This window comes from Amblyomma mixtum, chromosome 3 (assembly GCF_055824585.1).
Source record: "Amblyomma mixtum isolate Tamu chromosome 3, ASM5582458v1, whole genome shotgun sequence".
Lineage (NCBI taxonomy): Eukaryota > Metazoa > Arthropoda > Arachnida > Ixodida > Ixodidae > Amblyomma > Amblyomma mixtum.
Window position 1 is genome coordinate 383,329,590 of NC_143014.1, and position 21,140 is coordinate 383,350,729.

Consider the following 21,140-nt stretch of genomic DNA (forward strand, 5'->3'; position numbering starts at 1 on the left):
ATTTGTCATGGCGTTGATTAAAATAATCAACGCCATGACAAATTCGACGAACTCAAATTGTTCATTCTTCAGTCAGGCTTCAAATCGACTAGGGACAGAAAATACAGAGAAGCATTCCTAATCCACAAATTTAAAACACTGCAACCAACAGGGATTAACATGTCTAGAGGAAACCTGGAATCACTCAGGTACAGCCTTTGTCAAAAGTTTGGAGCCCAGGGGGTTTTCTTTTGAGCCACACTGTGTCGTTCCTAATGGATCTCTAGCGCTCCAAATTTCATGGACATGCGAAGATTTCTGGTACTGCCTCCTGCAATAGGTAGCACTTCCATGAATGCTCCTGGAGCCCCAGTATAAAGCTTGGAAGTGAACCCCCTGGGCTCTAAACTTTTGACAAAGACTGTACATTCCAGGGTTAGCATAATTTTAAATTAACAAATGTCTTGCACGTGCTCAGACCATTTCCTAGAACCTCGCATAAGTATATTATCTTTTCAGGAGGACACAGGGGCGGGATGGGGGGCACGGGCGTGGAGGTAGACAGGGACAAGGGCTTGTCCCTGTCTGCTTCTATGTCCGGGTCTTTTGTTGCGCCCCTGTGTCCTCCTGAAACGTTATGAACCAACACGGCCAAATACAAGTACTTCTGAGTATACTATCGCTCTTTGCACCCTTCCCACGTCATATCTTCCACCACATTTCCGGCCTTCTCACCGTCTCCCTGTGACTCACCCCCTTCTTTTTTTTTCTCTCTCCTAATCCCCTACTATCAGTTCTCGGAAACCTTGAAATTCCTGTTACCCCCTCCACCCCACCTTTTTGGCTTTCTCTGAACTCAAGCCATTCCCCCCCCCCCTGCCTTGTCCTTCCTTGGAAATGCCCCTCCTTCCAGTGCCAGCCTATGTTGTTTGCCTTCTTCTCATTTCCCTGTACCACGCTGACTAATCCTCTTATCTGAGTTTTTCAGGTCCTACAGCGCCTCCCCCCGTCGCAGCCCCTTCAAAGCCTTTGTTCATTACACCCCCCCCCCCCCCGAATATAAGTTTTTCCACTATTGCAGCTTAACGAATCAAGGTTCACCTCCCTCCCCTTCCTGACACGCATCCCCTCTCACACCACTTTCCTTCCCCATCCCCGGGGCCTTCCTCCTTGGAGCGAAGGCCCTATTTAATCCCGGCCAATGATGAACGCTTTGCCCAGACGAAGACAAGTCCCCTTGTCGAAACGTTGGCTCAAGCAACCTGAGGTTTTCCCCTCACTAGTTCATTTTTGTGATCTTTGCCCCTACGTTATTATTTTATCGGTTTGAATCCAGGAATGCATTTAACGACTGCTTTTACTAATTGAAAGTTTCTTTTTTCAACTTCCATAATGCTGATGGATGCCGTGGCAAAACGGCTGTAAGAAAAACTTGACAAGGTCAGGACACTAGCGAATGGCAGAACAAGAGTGCGTAGATGAGGCTGAATAGCATACAAATTAACATAATAAATATCACGAAGAATGGCACCCAAAAGAAAACGTAATGCAGAACCTGTTTATAAATGCATTAAACCCGTCTCATAACCACTTTTACAAAGAGGTGCGCAAAAGAAGTGAATGTCAAATAAATAAACTAATGTGAAATAAATACTGCACAAAATATAACACGACTCTATATGAATACATAATATTCCATAGTCTGCATTCGTTAAAAACAGTGCATCCAACGTCCCTGAAATGAGCATGTCGGCATAAGGTAGGCCAAACAATGTATTGGAGGGGAAAAAAACAAAGCAATGGGGCTGCATCTGTGTCGTTGTGCCAAATCGAGCAGCTTGACTTTCTGCAGGCTATATGATCCATTAGTTAACCCTTAGTGATGTTATAGTTAAACACGTCATGTAGCACTGTAGGAGATTACGTAGCGCAGTACAGGCGGTAACTATTTGATTTATTTAATATATGTGGTGCGTTATGCATTACCAACTTCGCATAACCTTGCGTTTGACGCGTAGTATTTCGCTCTGCCAGGCCTGATAGGTTTCTGAAAATATTTCGCGCTTGCCTTTCCTGTATATTAGCCGGGAGAGTAAACGGCATTTGTCAAGGCGTTCGAAACTTTTATTCTGTGCGAAATAACAGTTCTTTAGCTAGGTGCAGGTTTGACATGTTGGAAGAACAGCGAACTGCTTTTAACGGTACAGTGGTAAGGGTGCCGATCAGCGGAGAACTCCGCGTAGTTGGCGTCGTCACCGGTGTGCGCGGAAAACCGGATTGGTCGAGAGGTTGCTGACGTCACACCTGGAGCCATGGAATGAGAAGTGATAAAACACTGCAAAACTAATGAATAGAAGGTGGAAACAAGACTCGAATGTCATTGGACGTCTAAGTATACATATAAAGCAATTCAGTTGCGCTGAAAGCAAATTTTGGGGCCATAATTCGTGAATCGCACGCTTGACCTGTAGTTTGCGAGCCTGGGATGCTGACCCTAGACCAGGCAAGCTTGTTTTTCTAGCATCACACTTAAACCATTTTGGAAATAAATATTTCATTGATAAATTTTTTGCCAAGAACTCATCTAGCGGCTGCACTCCACTACCATGACAGAAGACAACACAACTAAAAGGGCGAGGCAGACTTTTTATTTTGGATTAAAAAAAAACACAGGCCCGACATGTTCTTTTTCTTCAACATGGTATTTAATACATTCATGCAATGTTCTACGTACATGAACTGTGTGCCATCCTTTAGAAAAAAAAAATGTTTGATTAACTCGACGCGTTCAAGTCACCAAACATTGGAAAAGAGACGATGGAGAGAGCACATGACTAACGCATCATAATACAATAAACCTAAGCAAGAAGCAATAAAAAAAAGACAATGAAGAGCACATTAGTAAGAGCGAGTGCCACTCGGGTTTGAACACATTGTGGGGATACACTCCCTTTATATCAACAATCATCATTCTGAAGTGACCTTTTGCTGAAAAAGATTCGCAATGTCAGTATATCATGCGCGCTTTCCAGAAGTCGTGTAGCTCAATAAAAAAGAACAAAGGGTCATTAGCAAATTAAAGTCCAGTGTGATATAGTACAGAATGCGGTGTCTAACTTCTTTTGCAATGTCTGTTGTGTGATGTCACAGAAGACTATTAAGTCTTCATTGATGAAACAATGCTGAATTGTTTCTGGAGCGTCGCGGAGGGTTGGAGAGGGGGGGGGGCATTACAAAGGTGCAAATTTGCCAATGACACAAAAATTTCCCTTTGATCTAATCACGTTTTAGTGGGCAACGTGTCAGTAATGGGTGAAAAAAAACGCATTCTTTTTTGTATACACCTTGTTCCATTAAATAAAATACGCAGCGTGGTACATGGACGGCGAGAAGAGCATACAAACTAAATCCTTCTACAACGATTTTCCCGATACTGAAAACCGGAAATCATGGGAGAAAAGAATAAGTAGGAAACGAACAGGTAAGTACAACCGCCTGCTTAAGCCCGACAAAAAGGGGCTATCAGAAACAATTGAAGACGCAGGAAGCTTCGGTAAAACATAAACTAACTTGACTTGCAAGAATGCACGCACTATTAGGCGTGTAAGGTCCAGTAAAAACATGAAACGCGAGACTACCTATCCGACATACAGGTAAATAAACCAAGGCCACCAGCGTTTACATACCAGCATCGATAATCAGATCAGACAGATTCAAAATATGAATCTCACATAAAGGAGCGAAAATTTTTGAAAACCTGGATATAAAGTACTGTGCAATTAATATTTTCGCGTACATAAGAAATTTTAGGGCGAGAGACAGGTTTCAGGAGGTCACCGTGCCAAGAATCGAGACACCGTAAGGGACACAAGTATGATAAGAGTGCTGAAGAGTTTGCACGCGGTATTTTCCGGTAATGTGCCCTCTTATTACGGACACTCAAAGAGACGCCAAGGTGCTTGAGTAGCCTAGGTGTACACGCCACACCAGCATATTCAGAAATAAAATAGGATGTATTAGATATGAAAATGGAAACAAGCACGATGGGTGGGTAATAACAAAAAACACGCGGATGAGCGAAAAGAAAAAACAGGGTGACGGAGTCAAAACATAGCCTCAAATAGTTACAGACAGGCACGGCGAAAAAAAAACGCGTGATAAGTAGCAAAATGCTTTCCAATCGGCCTGCCAGGAAAACAATTTTATAGCGCAGAAGTGAAATATACGGCGTACTGAGACAGTTCTCACCAGTATTAATATAGTGAAACGCTTCTGCGACCACCCTCTTTTGTGTTGTGTTCAGTTCTGAACAAAACGTCGTTTCCAAATGTATGTTTACAAGAAACCTTTTCATACTGTGACGTTTATATTTTAATCGCTTACGAAGGTTTGTTGAGTGACCTCCGGGATTATTCTCTATTTGCAGCCTGTGTTCACATGCCCCTTCATTAAAACATGTACCAGTCACTCCAATGTAGAACCTGTTGGAAGTGAGGAGCACTTTCTGCGCGACTCCTGAAACACACTGGTGAACTTCCTATCATGCTTCTTGGTACACTGCTGGCTATTCTTCTTTACATTAATCACAAACGGGCACATACTGCGAAGTTCACACAGCGGAGACAAAAAAATCTTAAATCAAATCAAATCAAATCTAATGCAGCTTATTTCCGTCAGAAAGAAATCAACGGAGGAGGCTCGAGCAAAAAGTGAAACATGTTCACTTGATTGCGCTCAAGCCCCCTTTTAATGACATTCAGTGACGACAAACAGGTGGATATTATATAAAACATACTCGTGGAGTATGGAAATATGGAAAAAAGCAAACAAAACGTACAAGGTTAAACAATATAGAGTGGTTTTGCAAAGCCCTGTTGACCGCTTGAAGGCTTGCCACATTTTTGATGCTACGTGAAACGCGATGAACGCAGCGCATAAGCTCCACCGCTTCTTTCTTGACGGTCTCTTTCTGCTCGGTACGGAACGGAAGGGCTACAGTTGCTGATAGTAATTTTTTTTTCTTTTGTATGATCATAAGAATTCTTCCAGGGCGTTGCTGGCCATGTTTTCTTTTTTTATTCTGTTTCTCCCTTTCGCCCATACACCCGTTTTATGTTTTTACCTTCCCATCATGCTTGCTTCCATTTTCTCCTGTCATATACTGCCATATACTGTCATATACTTTTAGTACTCCATCGCCTCTTTACTCCCGTTGGTCGTCCTTTCTAATTTGGCCAACCACATAGGCTGTCACGATTTATTCTCGCACCTTCGCCTTTACTGTTGATTGTGATGAATTTTTTATGGCGCTAGGTCATCTGTGGCTAAATAGCCCCATGGCACAAAGTTGATTGGTCTATTCAAGTTAGTGTCACAGACACATCTTCGAACATTTCACACTAGCCGTCGTGGGTTGGCTTGTCGAGAATGTATCTGGGGTGCGCAGTCCACTGGAGCGCTCTCCCATCAGTATAAATAAGCTGTAAGGAAGCTTCAGACACTGGCCAGCATGCTGTCGACTGCCTTCAATATGATCAGCACCAAATACGATCAGTTACACAAGCTTTGACGCGTTCTATCAGCTCAGGTTGAAGACATAGATACCGATCTCCTGCTTCCAGATTGAAATCAGGATGTATATAGGAAAAAAGAGAACCATAACTAGCAGGCTATAAAATCAGTGAACCTTTAAACCAGCGTAAAAGTGAAAGCAGACATGCGGAAATAAGTGATAACTGTTTGGCTCTCTGAAGTCATCGCAAAAGACGCAAGTTGTTTCCGGATAGGAGCTGGAATCGACACCTACCGACACATCTCTATCTACCATCTGCTTTGAAAAGGATGACCAGCAGTGGCTACGCGGCTAACTAGAATTCAACACGGGCTTCATACCGAAGTGGTGTTAATGCGACTTGCTTGAAGAAACCACCGGGCTGGAGCTGAATCGATTTCAGTGAATAACTCTTCGTTCAGAAAATTTGTTCCCTTTATTACTACGAGAACGTGGCGGCCCCGAGTGACATGAATATAAACAAAACACTAGCGACTTCCTTGCTTGCGCGAAAATAGATCACTGAAGGAAGGCGCTCTTTGCGTATAAAAGAAGAGCTTATTTCTTTGCCAAGTAGCTGCGCCGAAGTTGCATCATCACCGTACCACCAAGCAGCCTTCGCCGAAGGCACTCAATTTGCTTGAGGTGCAGCATATGCCATCGCCTACGAAGGGTGAGAAGTTATAGCTTAGACCATTTCTGTAATGAAGGGTGGTAAGGGGCGTAGATCGAACCGTGCATGAATCACTGCAAGTAAGCACAGGTACTGCAGTGTCAGTGCCAATTGCAACACGTGGAGATCCCTCAGCGCCCTTCGCTCCTCTGCAACCTGCCTCTCATCCTGGTTGGGTGCCGGCCCAAAGCCGCCGAAGATAAACACTCTTTCACCCATCACTGAGCAGCCATGCCAGTACCTGGGAGATGGTGGTGAGCCATAGGGCTTCACTTCGGTCCAACGCGATGTCACGGGGTCGTACGTGTGCATATCTGCTAAGAAGGTCTTGAGCACATCGCTGTACTCTCCGAAAATGTATAGCTGTTCGTTGAACACGAAGGCTGAATGTCCTCACTGATACACAGGGGGAACGCCTTGAACCTCTGGGGGCACCCAAGAAGAGATGGCCGTTTCAAAATAGTATAGGGTGAAAGAACGGTCCGTTGCGATGCCGCCGAAAACATACATGCGGGACCCGATGGCAGACGCAGTGTGGCAGGCATGAAGAACCGGAGCCTCTCCGCTGGTGGGGACAAGATACCACCGTAGGGTATCCAAGTCAAGGACGCGCATATATGGCGAAGGATCCCAGTAACTTAAGATATACTTGCGGTTACCCACAACACAAGCTGTGCTGCCGTGAATCGATGACGGCACCTCACTGGACACCGCCAGACGGCTGCATGTCATCGTGTTTGGGTCGAAGCGATAAAGAACACTTGGAAATGGCCAGCTGTGCGGGCCGCCCCACAGATACGCGCAGTGGCCGTACGCTACAACTGAGGGGAGGGAAATGGTAACCGCCCGGCGTCGGGAAGTTGCGTCTGCACCACATCCCACCGGTGCGACACGGGGTCAAAGAACACGTGGACCAAGTTCCATGCCATCTGGCAACTGTCGAACGAGTAGACCCTGTCGTTGATGCGTAGAAAGAGAAGTTTATTTTTTTTCTAATGTTAACAAAAAATACAAAGCAAAACTGCTGAACTCAATGCTCTGATTAGTCAAGCACATGCGCAGTGACGCAGCACTGAGCACGTCAGTAAGGCAGTAAGAAAGCCGACACTCGACCGCCGCGCAGGACGATGAAATATGTCGACCATTTGCGCAAGAACTCAGCCTCACTCATTGACAGTGTGTCCACGCATGCTTGCTCAAAGAGGCGCGTGCGGAGGCGCTGCAACATTGGAAACATTGCTCTCTGCGGACGCCCATTTAAGGAAGCCGCTCCACACTGCCGCCACAAAACGAACATGCCGACACACAACAGCATATTTGTAAAGAGTTCGCGTGAACTAGTGCGCCCTTCGAGGCGGGTTAAAAACATCCGTGACACTAGTACCCAAAAGGTGCGAGCCACTACACAGTCGAACATAGCGTGCCGCAATGTTTCTAAAAGATCGCATTGCGGGCATCGGGCGGAGGGCGCCACGCCCCACGCCGCAAGGCGGTCTCTTGTGGGCAGGACCCGCCAGCCTCGCAGCCAGCCGAAGTCCCTGACATCTGCAGGAAGCGCAGCTGAGGTCAGTGGCGCCAGCGTGCCCGTCCCGTTTTCTGGAGTTGTTCACGGGTCAGCTCAACGACCGTTAGTGCTTCACACATCCTGGAGGGCGGGGTTTCATCAACTTCCAGATCGGGCACGCTGGCAGTCAACGACGCCAGTGTGCGACGCACGTTAACGAAAAATGCCGGCGGCTGCTCGGCTGTAGGGCCAACCACGTGTTGTGTAACAAACACGTTACGCGCTGTACCCGGAAAGTATGTGAGGAGTGTTCTCCCGGGATAGTCTGGGTTGTGTACAAGATCTCGTACTCCTCGCAAGGCGAGCACATTGCACATGGTGCGGATACAAGGTATACCAAACCCACCCATGTACGATGGAAGGCGCATGAACATTCGTGACACTAGTTCGGTTTTGCCCGCCCAAACGAAAGAGCCACAGGCTGAGGTTAGCCTGCGAGCAAACGTGCGCGGTGGGTTTGCGACGCGGGCGACAAAAAAACATGCGGCTAGGATTGTAGACTTAACTATATAGCAGCGCTCTGCCATTGAAAGGCGGAAAGTTGACGCCACCGAGAGGCGTTTCTCAGCCTTCGTGCGGAGGTTAGTCCAGGTTTCGCGGGCTACTTCTCCGCTGGCGAGGAATACTACTCCCAGGACTTTCACTCCCTGCACCCACTCCACCTCGCCCGCAAGGTTCGGTGTGAAGGTGCCAAACATTAGTGCCTTGCTTTTTGCCCTGTTCAATAGGGCCCCCGATATCTCGCTGTTATCGAGAAACAGCCGCGAAAAAGCGGCGTAGCTATCTTCGTCCTTGAGGAAAAGCGACACGTCGTCGGCGTAGGCTGAAACCTTGATTTGACCCTGGCCAGGCAGAGGGAAGCCGCGTATGGATGGGCTGTTGTTAATGCGCCGGATGAGTGGATCCAGGCATAACACGAAGAACGTTGGGGAGAGAGGGCATCCTTGCCTTATGCCCCGGGGGACTGAGAAGGGAGCGCTCTGGTGGCCGTTTACGGAAAGACGAGCATTGAGGTCTGCGTAAACTATGCGCAGCCTGCTAACAATTTGCGGAGGGAATCCGAAGGCTTCGAGGACTCCGAGGACTCCGATCGAATGCTTTCGCCTGATCAAGCGAAACAAAGCACCCGCTGAAGCCCGTCCTGCTGGCAAATGTGAACAGGTCTATTGTGAGTGTCTGTGCACCAAACACAGAGCGGTCGTTGATGCGTACTGCCCTGTCGGTGACATGCTCTCGAACGCCGTTTAGCCGCACCGTCCACATCCTGCAGAGACACCTGCTTCTGTAAGAAACAAGGCCCCGGTCATTCCAGCGATGGCGGTGCCCTTATGCGGCTTTTTCTGAAGCAGCGATATGGTGATCGGTATTCGTGCCGCGTGCAGACTTGGTGCGTCGACGGGTGACTATTTCCGTTCGATTTTTGAATATGTTTGTCATTTGATGACACTCACACGAATGAATGTTCCAAAAAGGACATGTACTCTTGCAGTTACCAAGATTAAAAGCGCTAAAAGCCGTTATAAAGTGCGCATAAGTGGTCAGGAGGGCTCTTCTGCCATTACGGGTTTGTTTCAGAGCGAATTGCTTTTTTTACACCACATTATAAGTAATTAACGCTTTCCAATCCAGAATTTTGTTTCCTTGATCGGTCATGCCAGTCGCATTGATTGGGATTGAATATATGACGGCCTTAAAAAGACGTGAAATATATATTGCTTAATGCTTAAATCCTGCGGTACTTTTTTCTTTCGTTTCGCGCATGTTTTGTTGCCGCCTTATCGTCTAGCAGGTGCTTGGTATAGGTGTCATGCAGCTCTGGTCTATTCATATCGCGAGCAACAACCACTTTGTTCAACCTTGCCGCGATGGTGGAAATGTGGTGTGAATCGTTGGTATTTCGCCTTTTCATTTCCTGTTCTGGTAATAAATGCCTAAGGGGGCTGAATACCTGCAGCTGTTTCTGGTGAGATATAAGCTTGTGATTTGGTCACTGTGCCTTGTATATACACCTCTAAATACGTGGTTTTGAGGAAAGGAAGTGGCGCCGTATCTGTCTCACATATATCGTTGGAAGCCTCAACCGCATTGTGAGGGAAAGGAGGAAGGTGGCAGTGAAAGGCGAAATAGAGAACGAGGGGCCGTAGTGGAGGGCTCCGGAGTATATTCGACCACCCGGGGATCCTTAACGTGCATTTACATCGCACAGTACACGGGCTCATTTTGTGTGTTCCCTTCATCGAAGCGCAGGCCGCCGCGGCTGGGTTCGAACCCAGTTACTCCTGCTGAGTAGCCGAGCACGCTAACCTCTGAGCCCCCGCGGCAGGTATCTACCGGTTGTGGGAAGCGTGTTATGAGCGGAGCGCCGCGGGTGGAAGTTGTTGAAGAGGCGATTTGCAACGCACAGCGCGAAAGTGTGTCGCAGTTACGTGATCGGTTGCGGCGATAGCATCGCGCCCTCGTGCAGTGGCCAGCGAAGCTGACCCGTTTGCACCGCCGCGGGTTTGAAGCGCCCTCGTGGCAATATTAATCTATTGAAATCAAGCGCAGTAACGGTGTCCGATAAATTACGTTGGTTATACGCTTCCCGTACTGTGTGAATTGGCAGTGGTATAGACGCTTTATTTGGAAACACCGCTCGCCTCTCTGTTTTGAACTACCGGGCATAATGTCTTTAGTTTTTGAGCAGCAGAAAGAACGGCGTTAACACTGTATCTGACTGCCTTCTATCGACTTGATAGCGCTGTTTTCTGGTCCCGCTGGTCCCGGAGTCCTCGTCGGCGTTGTGAGCGAGAGAGCACGGGCATGGCTCTGGCAGGTGGTTCCCAGAGAGCGACCTAGGAGGCGGATGGGCCGCCTAGGTCACGTGTCCTTTCTTGCGTCATCAAAACCTTCCCACCGGATAGTGACCAAACTGCACACTGTGGCAGTTAAATAAATGATTGGTAGCTCGGGAAGAGCAACCTGGGTCCCACATGGCCCATCGCTTAACCACTGCACCAGTGCGACAGGAGGGGCATGAGGACTCCCAAGGATCTGTGAGTGTAAAACAGTGAATGGCCTGCATATACGGGAATTAACCCATCATGCTATCACGTCGTACTCTTAAGGCGTAGTTTAAGTGTTCCCTCCAATGTTATTTTTTTCACGCGACAGCATTAAATGTCCCGTTCGTCCAGCAACTTAGCGTCAGCATTGTTGGCACTGGAAAATGCTGATTGGTCGAGAGGGTAGTGGAGTAGGAAAGCAATTTTGCTGATATTAAAAAGAAAATGTGGTCAGTCGAAATGGAAACCGCCGCTGAAGAACGTGCGTTAAGTGGGATGTATAGATGCCTTGTACGAGTACCAGCTACCCCACATGTCAGCGATCTTGTCGTGTAGCGCGTTTGATGTCGCCTTTCCTAGCGCGTTTATCTCCTTTTCCAACGGCCGCATTTTCGCAGACTTTGGCCTCCTCCTGATGTCAAGCGTCCCAAGCCCGAGCCTGCCTCCTGGGTGCGTTCATGGCTGTCTAATGGTGACGTTCCCATTTCTTTGTGACCTTACCTGCCCGTCTATGTAGCTCTCCGCAGACTGGATCCGCGCCTGTGTTCACAATCTTACGAGCACGGCAAATCTTGTGTGCGCGCAGGGCCTACAGTCCCGTGGCTTCTGAAGCAATCACAGAAGGCGTTTGCAGTCAAGAGGCTAAATATTCCTAGCGCTTCACGATATCACATCGAACGATGCACTAGTCTGTAGCGAAGAAATATGTGTCTCGGTGTCACACACGGCTGCGCCACCTAGTGCGTAGTGCCCTTCCTGCCCTCCTCGTGTCCTTCTTTCCCTGCGCAACCCTCCTTACACGCTTTCCCTCTCTCTTCTTCGCTAAGCCCAGGAACAGTTGCTATATTGTCATAACAGGAGGGGATGAGCCAGAAGCTACCACACTACAACGAAGAGAAGCAAGAAAAAAAAACGCCTACCAAATCTGCTCCTTCCCAGTGCTTGCCCGATTGCAGGAAGGAAAAATTAACGCCCGGTTTCATCTCTGAGAAGACTGTTCATCACTGCACGATGTGGACTGTGCGGCTGAACGGCGTTCCAGACCTCGTCAACGGCATGGCTGTCAACATCAAAGGGAAGGTCTACTCGTTCGACACGTTCTACAACTATCAGGATGAAAGCGATGGAAGGTTATTGCTGCCGCTTAGGCGCATACACTTTCCACCCCGTAACGTGAAGGTGGGGTGTGCTGCTGACCGAGTTGCACTCCCATGGCGAGCCCATTAGCTGCAACGACCACGGCATTGCCGCCTACGGGCAGTGCGTCTACATGTGGGGGAGTTCCTCGGACATAAGGTCGCGAATTTGGCGGCACATACCGGTTCGATACCTTCGCATTGACAGGGAGCCGCAAGGAGATGTTCGGCCAAGTGCCGACAATGAGCATCTTATTTCTGTTTGCATGCTGGGTCAATGGATGTACCGTCTTTGTCCAAAGTAACCAGTCTGCATGGTTTGCTTCAAGCTTGTATAGTGGGGCCCTTGTGGCTTTCCTGAAGATCAAAGCGTATTGGAGGGTAAGAAGACCCCCAATCTTTACCTTTAACGACCATTTCAGCTTGAAGGAAGCCGTAAGGGCTCCACTGTACGAGCTAAAAGCAAACCATGCAGCCTGGTTACTTTTGACAAAGGCTGTACATCTTAGATAACTTGGACACGGAATACTCGTACCGTGTATATTTTCTCGACCTGGAGAGCCTGACGTGGCATCGCGTTCCGACCAGTAGAGAGGCCCCAGCTAGCCGCTGCTTCCACACGGTGTCCGCAGTCGACATCCACCGTCTTTTACCGGCCCCTCCAAAGGGGCTGAGTAAGACGGAGGAGCGAACTTTAAGGCGCCTGCAGGCAGGTACTCTACTCTGTCCGGCAATCTTAAAGCATTACGATCCAAACACGGATGGGCGATGCGCGCACTGTGGGGAGACCTGTGATATTGTTACGTGACGGCAAGCGATGAAGAAAGGACTGCATGACCGATGGCGATATGATTTAATGTCTGCGAGCCTAGCACGAGCGCTCCTGCCCATGCCACTGCCCGCTTCGTCGTCTTCTAGTCCGTCACAATATCTTCCACATGGTGTGGGCATGTACTCAAAATCCCCACCTCCCCCCTCCCCCTACCCCTTCCAGAGAGGCATGGGAGACTGCCCTCCTCAACTGCTCCTCGCTTGAGTCTCAAAGGGCTCTGGTGAAACGGGCGATAGACGGGGCATTGTCGTGCGGTGTCCCGGACTAGGGACGCCGACCATGTAGCGGGGCCACTCTGTGGCTCCCAAACTCTATTTCAACAATTAAAAGTTTTCACCACCACCACCACCAGTCGGAACCCGCATGTTTGGGGTGGTCAGGCGTTCGACATAGAGGTAAACGACCGGTACGATGATTACTTGTATTATCTGGAAACCACCAGCTCGATGTGGGTGCACCCAAGTGTGGAAGGTGTGCGCAGCAATGGTCGCAGACATCACTGTGCCTTCGTGCATGACGAAGACCTGTACATCTCTGGTGGCTGCAAAGGACAGGTGGGCGCCTACTTTGGAGACATGCACAAGTATGACATCGAGAACTTGTGTTGGGTTGAAGTGACACCACGAGGGTTACGCCCATCTGCTAGGCGCTCGGCCGGCTGGAGCGTGATGGGAGAGAGGGTGTTAATTTTCGTTGGCTTCGGTTCTGCACCACACCATGCAAACCGAGAGCGCGGAGACAATGCTTCTGAAGAGGGAAAGGTGGTGACGGACCTGCACGTGTTGCACTTAGCACCGACACTGCGGAACTTTTGTCTCCTTTCTGTCATCGATGCAGGTCTTGATGTAGGTGGATTACCGGCAGCTATTGGAAACCGGATCTACGCTATCTCTTCTGGCTCATCATGACAGCGCACTCGTGATGCGCCTCATACGAACGGCGCGCCTTCTGCAGAGCCACAGACGGTGGTGAGGCGACGACGGTAGTGATTTGAGGGCCTGTACTTAGGTAGGTAATAATTCTTTTTTTCTGAGAAACACCTTAAAAACCGAGCTTCCGCGGCGGGCAGCCATTGGCCCCCTATCGCCTATGAGCGCCCTGCTCTGCGATTTGCGTTCTACCCTCGGCAGCCAGCGGAACCGGGACCAGCAGGATTTGACTGAACCACGCTCAATCGTTCGTCATCCGTCAGATGGCGCTGTCGGCGCTCGCGGAATAGAGTCACTGGAACTCTATTGCAGAAGCGCGAAGGAACTTTTTCACCCGCTGTCATGGCGTGGCTGACTAGCTACGGCCATGGCACTAACAAAATAAACAAAATAAAAATAAATCTTGCAAAATCAGGGAAAACTTTCTTTCCCGGTTTTTTTTTTTCCATTTCTCAGAAGGAAAAAACGCTCGAAAATTTCCTACAGTAGTTACGGGCACAGTACCACATCATTGCGCACTGCGAAATTGTTCCAAATGAGCTGTTTGCAAGTCTGCCCAGCAGCTGCAGTTGTCCACATGGTGGCAAGTTCACTGCAAGAATTAAACCCTGACGTCGGTCCCGTTTCCGCAAATCCTAATTGCGTTATCTTCTGTTTCGACGACAACGCAGGTTTTTCTTGAATACGAACTCCTTAAAGCTGTCGTTTAAGGAGCTCAACTCACGCTTTTTACGCTCCCGCGTTAAAACTGAACTTTTTCACACCAATTACAATAGACGTTCTTTGCTACTCTGCTGCTGTGGTTTAAATCTCCCATTGTTTTTAGAGAGTTCCTCCATTTTGGTCAGGCGGCACTTCCTTTCTTCCGTTCCGGGTGACTTGCTAAATCCTCGCCCTATGGCGCTTAGGGGCGCCTTTTTGGGCGCATTTTTTTCGGCTCCAAGTTTCCGCGTCCTCTTGCCTTTCTTCTGACTCGCGCACGTGTTGAAAATTTCGAAGACGACGATATGCAAAGCACAGCGCGGAATATCCGGGTGAAAGGCTGCGACGAGGGCCGCATGGCCTTAAAGGAGTACAGACACCTAACTTTTAGGTGCATGTTTTCTTGTTTGTAATGATGCATAAGGTATTATTATACATGGATTAAAACGTGGTATTCTCCTACGACCAATAAATAATTTATAATCGAATTTCATTCACGTGCTGTTTCGATTTCAACAGCCGAACGATTGATTGTGACGTCAAGAAGTGGTTTTAGATCGCGTGAGACATGAAAAAACTGCAATATAATCGCTGATTCTACATTCATTGTCATTCTGTCTCTTGAGGAAGGCTGGCTTTAGCACTCTAAGGAGTTAAAGCAATGAAGCAGTGATTATATCGACGTTTATCCTTGCCTTGCATGACATGAAACTACTGCTCGACCTCAAAGCCACCGTTCGGCTGCTAAACCGTAACAGCGCGACTGGAAAAATTGGTTATAAATTATTTAGCGGCGGTAGACGAATATACCACGTGCTGATTCGTGCATAGTAACGTCTTCCGTATCGCTGTAGAGAAGAAAACATTCCATCAAGATTGGGTGCCTATATACTCCTTTAACCGGTGGAAAATGAGGCTGATATATTCGAGCTCCGCATATTCGAAGCCCGCTGTAGACTGTAAGCATGGTGAGTTTTCCAATTCCACTTCCAGCTATGAGGCGTCACACTTACGGCGGACGGAGTTTACGCAAATGGGGCTTATAATCCTAACGCAAAAGAAAAAAAAACGAATTTTATGACGCAAAGGCGCTTTGACGCATCCGTAGACATGCGCTTCTATCCGCCACCGCGATTTTCAAAGTATTTTCAAGAATCAAAACCCATAAGGACGGGCGGTGTCGGAATGCTCGACAAGAATTTCGACGTCAATTTGGCGTCATGTTCGTCATCGCATTCGCCGTGGTTTCCGGGTGATGTTCGCCTGAACCTGCCAAGAATGAGATCTAAAAATCTGGCAGTGGCTCTGTTCAGCTATGCCAGGATATACGTAGTAAAAGCAGTTTTGCCTGCTGACGTTTCGGTAGCGACACGACGTCGTTGTCGTTCAGCAGTTTGGTGGTGTCTCTTCGCGAAACGTTCCTCTCGTTCGTCGGGCGTATCGGCCGCCAGCTTAGCCTTTCGCGCCTCGTTTTCACCCTTTCCGCCGGCCTTGTACCATGCGACGACTTCTGGATCGAAAGACTCAATTTCACGCAGCCTGTACTTCTACCATGACGAGCGCGGCCGCTCTACTTCCTCCATGGTGCGCGTCTGAGGAGCCAGCGCATCGCTTCCGGATTGTATCCCAGCTGCACGGCGAGACTCTGCGCATGCGCACTGAGCTGATTGCCATGGTAACGGCGCATGCGCAGTAGTGGCCCTTTGCAGGCACCGCAAAATGCGCTTCTGCTAGCCTAGTGTAGCTTTCGCTACAAAAGTGTTTCGTGCCTCACAAGCAGCTTCGAATCACACGTCTACATATAACTTTTTTTTTCTCGAATGCGTGCATTTATTTCAAGATTTGATGAGACGGAAAGTTTAAGAACAAATCAGAGATAATTTCCAGCGCGCACTAAAGCAAATGGCGACGACGTCAGTTGTGGCAAGTAAGATGCGCTTCGCTGCGGCCACAGGAAAATGATGAGGGCGAGGCTGGCCAGGCAGCTCGCGCTTCTTAATTTTTGTGGGTAGCAAGGGTGGCTGAGGCAGGTACTTACCTCTAGCACGAATACTTTCAGTAGCGACCGGCTTCACATAGTTCAACGACACGTTTAAGAAAGCGGCTTACCTGTGTTGGAATGGGCAAGCGTTCCCCGCAAGAAAAATTATCCTGTCCAATCATGTTATTGACTACACGCTCAGCATGGTGCGCTCTGCATTTCTGCAGCGCAGTCTGCCTACTGAGGATTTATTCCATCAAAGAGTCCATACGAACCGTGAAGATATGGCACAAAAAATAAATTCCACATGCAGCCCTAATCCCGAACTCTTGTTAGCTTACGAAGGTTTTTTTTTTATATCTACCAAGAAAAGCTTAGTAAGTTCGGATTCGGATGTTAGATAGTTCACCTTCCGAAAAAGATCATCTTTATTATGAGGCCATTCATGAATTTCAAAGTTTTACGCCAGCAATACTCTCCGAGGCTATTACGCGTTAGCGTTGAAATTCCCTTTCTGCAGAAAGTTCAGCCTCGGTGTTGAGCAATGAAGCAGGTATCCCACATGTAACCTAGGTCACGTGATCTGTAATAATAATGTTTATTTTGCCACCATGGAGTACATGATGGGAGGGCGCATGTAGTAAAGCTGTCTTCTGACAGCTTGACTACGCCATGGGCACCCGGCCTTAACACTTGGCGGCATACAGTGGTGGCTAACAACATGAGATAATGCAATGCGTACAATAGACAATTATACGCCGTTTAGGGATAATTATACAATAACAGATAAAACAAAACAAACGCCAAACAAAGAAACAAAAGCAACACTTGTTTTTACACAGTTCTCAGTGAAGATGAGACAAAAAATAAAGCTAGAGCCGACGTCATGCGACATCATGACAACCTGCCCGCCGTGGCAGATGGCAGTAAAATTATTGATTGCTTGCGAGAGGCTGCTCGGGGAGAGCAATGTGGACAGCAGTGGTGAACTTCCATACACACAACTGTCCAGCAAATGCAGACGCCAGCGCCACTTCCATCCATATATCGTCTGCAGGGACGCACACTGTAGCGCCGTGCCGTCGTCATGAATGCCGTATCGAGCAGAAAAAGCTTCATCCCCGAGCAGGATTCAAACCACTGCCAGCGAAGAAGAGCAGCGTCGTGTCACGGTTCTTCAAACAATTCGGGTACAGCGGCAATCTTATAACGCGGTACATTTCACCTTCAGTCGCCAGGTGCGCTGCAGTGGGCGAAACAGAAGCTAACCGCAGTTTCTCGCCTACAAGCCCCACCGGTTGCTGTGTTTGAAACAGCCGCCTGTCGGAGCAGTGGCGCATCCCCGCGCTGTGTGAATGGGAAGTACAGAATTGCCATGCCTGGTACGTCATACCCAGGGGACCCCAAAGGGGCTCAAGGCTCCAAATAACGCTACCGCGTCATGCTCTTAAGGCGGTGCTCTTAAGTGTGCCCTCAGGTTTTACCTACCGTCTGATCTTCTGAACTTCCACATTGGCGCGCTCCGCATCAACCTTCTCAGCCCTCTCTTTGAATGCTGCAGTCCCAGTTGACTCTTGTTTTACCTGTGATAAATGACTTTGATCGAGCAGGTGTTGAACAGGCTATTCTACCTTGTCGACCATGTCCATGAAAAATAGAATAATTATCTGGTTAATTTCGGCTATCCCGATAAGCTTGCTCCTACTTCTGTCGGAACACTTAAACTGGGCTTCTTTTTCTTGTGCAAATTAGGAAATTATTCCGCCCCTCGTAGCTTATAACGTGAGATGTTTGCCACTTCCAATTTTTTCCTCTTCCCATCTGAAGCCTTAAAAATGACTTAGTTATGGAAATTCCGTGGCTAAGATAAGATGAATAATCACATAATCGCATTGGCAGCTTTTGAAAGACAGTATTCTCCAGAGGCACCTCGTTACAAAGTAAAATCACATCGGAATATTACATAGAATAAATGTATTCACAAACACAGCAACTGAGGAAGAGTGGTTAGAAAGATTCATCAGCAGCAAGCCAGGAACAATGATGTGGGCAGAACTTTAAAGAAAAAAGCTTACTCTGAAATCGTGCCAATCTGCAAGGCTTGGGCGCCGGGATTAAACGCGTTGCCGCAATTATCACCACCATCGTTGAGCTAAAGTCACATAGGTACACATTCTTACATTCTGCACACTCAAGAAGCGCAGTGTCACTGTTAACACTACGCGCAAACTGCGCGGCTGATTTCCTTTCATAGGACAGCACATCCAGAGTGTCCTGACACGGCGCGGCTACCGGACGACGACCAAACAGAACTTCGAGCCAGTCTTCTCGATGCATACAAAGGCTCACTCTTGTTCCACCCCTGGAGGCCGCACTGCTACACGCCGAAAGAAACGCCGTAGGGTACGGGATAAGCTCCAGCCGCCTGTATGCCTGCAGCAACTCGCGGCGCTTACAGACACTGAAGTTGGCCAACGCACCGCCACATATGGCAAAGTCGACACGAGCCCGGTGACTAAGATTGCCCTGATTTGATGGTGTTGATCTCTTTTATAATCAGTTCTGGTAATTCGCCCACATCCAGACCTGCAACGATGACAGCAAGCATACACAAGTTCTGCAGCGTTGGTGCTAAGTGCAACACGTGCAGGTCCGTCAGCTCCTCTTCTTCCTCAGAGATGTCCTCGAGATGCTCTTCCTCCTCAAGCCTGGGTGGAGGCCCGAAGCCACCGAAGACCAACACCCTCTCTCCAAGAACACAGCAGCCGGGCGAGTGCCTCGCACACGGGCCTGATCCAAATGGCGTTACTTTAGTCCAGCACGGCTTTTCAACGTTATACTTGTGCATATCTGCAAAGTAGGTTTTCAGCATTTCGTTGTAGCCACCGAAGATATACAGCTCCCTCTGGTACACGAAGCCACCGTGACACTCGCGCACCTCCGGGGCAAAGCCTTGCACTTGTGGGCGCACCCACGTCGCAGTGGTCGTTTCCAGATAATATAAGCAATTGTCATAAGGATCGTCGGGTCGTGAGAATCCTAGGTTGCCACCCCAAATGTACATGCGGGTTCCAATGGCGGTCGCCGTGTGGTAGTAGCGCCCGAGGGGGGCCTCTCCGCTGGTCGGGAGACGATGCCACTTTAGGGTCTCTAGGTCCAGAAAACGTACAAAGTTCGATGAATCTCTGTGCAGTCCACCAAAAATGTACATCCTGTGATCAAGCACGCACGCCGAGTGGTTAACATCAGCACTCGGTACTTCGCCCCTTACCTCCGGACGGCTCCATGTCATGGCATCGGTATCGAAGCGGTGGAGGCCGGTAACCTCTGGGCTGGTGTGTTGTCCGCCCCAAATGTAGACGCAATGGCCGTAGGCTACAACGCTGTGGTCCATGATGTTAATCGGCTCATCTTCGGGAAGTGACCGAGTCTGTATCCTATCCCACCGGTACGAGACGGGGTCGAAGGTATACACGTCGACGATGTAGCCTGAGATTTCATCACTGTCCGGGTAGCAGATGTCGAAAGAGTCGAACGAGTAAACCTTCCCTTCGATGGTGACCGACCTTTCGTTGAGGAAGTCAGGAATACGGTTGAGCCGCGCCGTCCACATCGTTCGATGGCAACCAGTTCTTGCGAAAAGGATATCGGGCCGCTTTGTTCCTTTACAGCTAACGGCCGCGCGCTGAAATCAAACCTGGTGGTGGGCGTTACTTGCTCTTCTTCGTCTTTTGTTTCGCAGAGCGAGCTGCTGGTGCGCCGCCTGCCGGAATCACTGCGTGGTCGGTTTTGTTCATAGAGAGAGAGAGAAAGAAAAGGACGGAAAGGCAGGGATGTTAACCAGGCGATATGCCCAGTTGGCTACCCTACACTTGGGGAGGAGAACAAAGGGGAAAAAAGGAAAAAGAGCAGCAATGAAATGAGTTTTGTAAGTGTCCAGCGACCACTATGTCACGGGGACAGAGGGCGCTGCACGCAAAGACATTCGATAGGTTGGGGCAACCAAAAGGAAATAAAAATAATAAGCCCCTGCACGCAAAGACAGGGGGAAGACGCGATAGAAGGCCGTCGTCCGAAATGGTACGAAGCAGGTGGGAGAGGGGGATAGGCGCTGCACAGTCGGCGGCGCATGCGAATTTGAGCGCGAGACTTTTCGTGTTTCCCTTCAGCTTTCTACAGAAAGGTAAACCAACGCAAAACACTGGACGAAGGAAGGAAATGACACACAACGCGCTGTCTAACAATTCAAGTTTTATTTATTTATTTATTTATTTATTTATTTATTTATTTATTTATTTATTTCCTCAAAGGCCCCGGTTGTGGGGCATTACATGAGGGATGGGCAGATTACATGCAGATTATATAAAGATTACAGAGTACATAAAGATCAGGATACAAAAAGATTACAGGATACATAAAGATTACTGATTACATAAGGATGGCCTCAATCTTTTTCTTGAAGTCGATGCAGTTGACGATGAGTACGGCTTCCGGCGGCAGATCGTTCCTGTCGCGAGATGATATGACAAAAAAAGAACGGAAATGAGATGTAGTTCTTGCTGCGGGTGGGTATACGGTCTTGATGTGGTTGTTGCGGCTAGAAGGACGATGAGCTGTTGATATGATAGATGATCCTAAAGGTGAATGATAGAACTTGTGGAATAGGCATAGTCGAGATATTTTTCTTCTAGTTTCAAGGTTAGGCGAGGATGCTCTGGATTTTAAAGAGGACACGCTAGTATAGTAAGT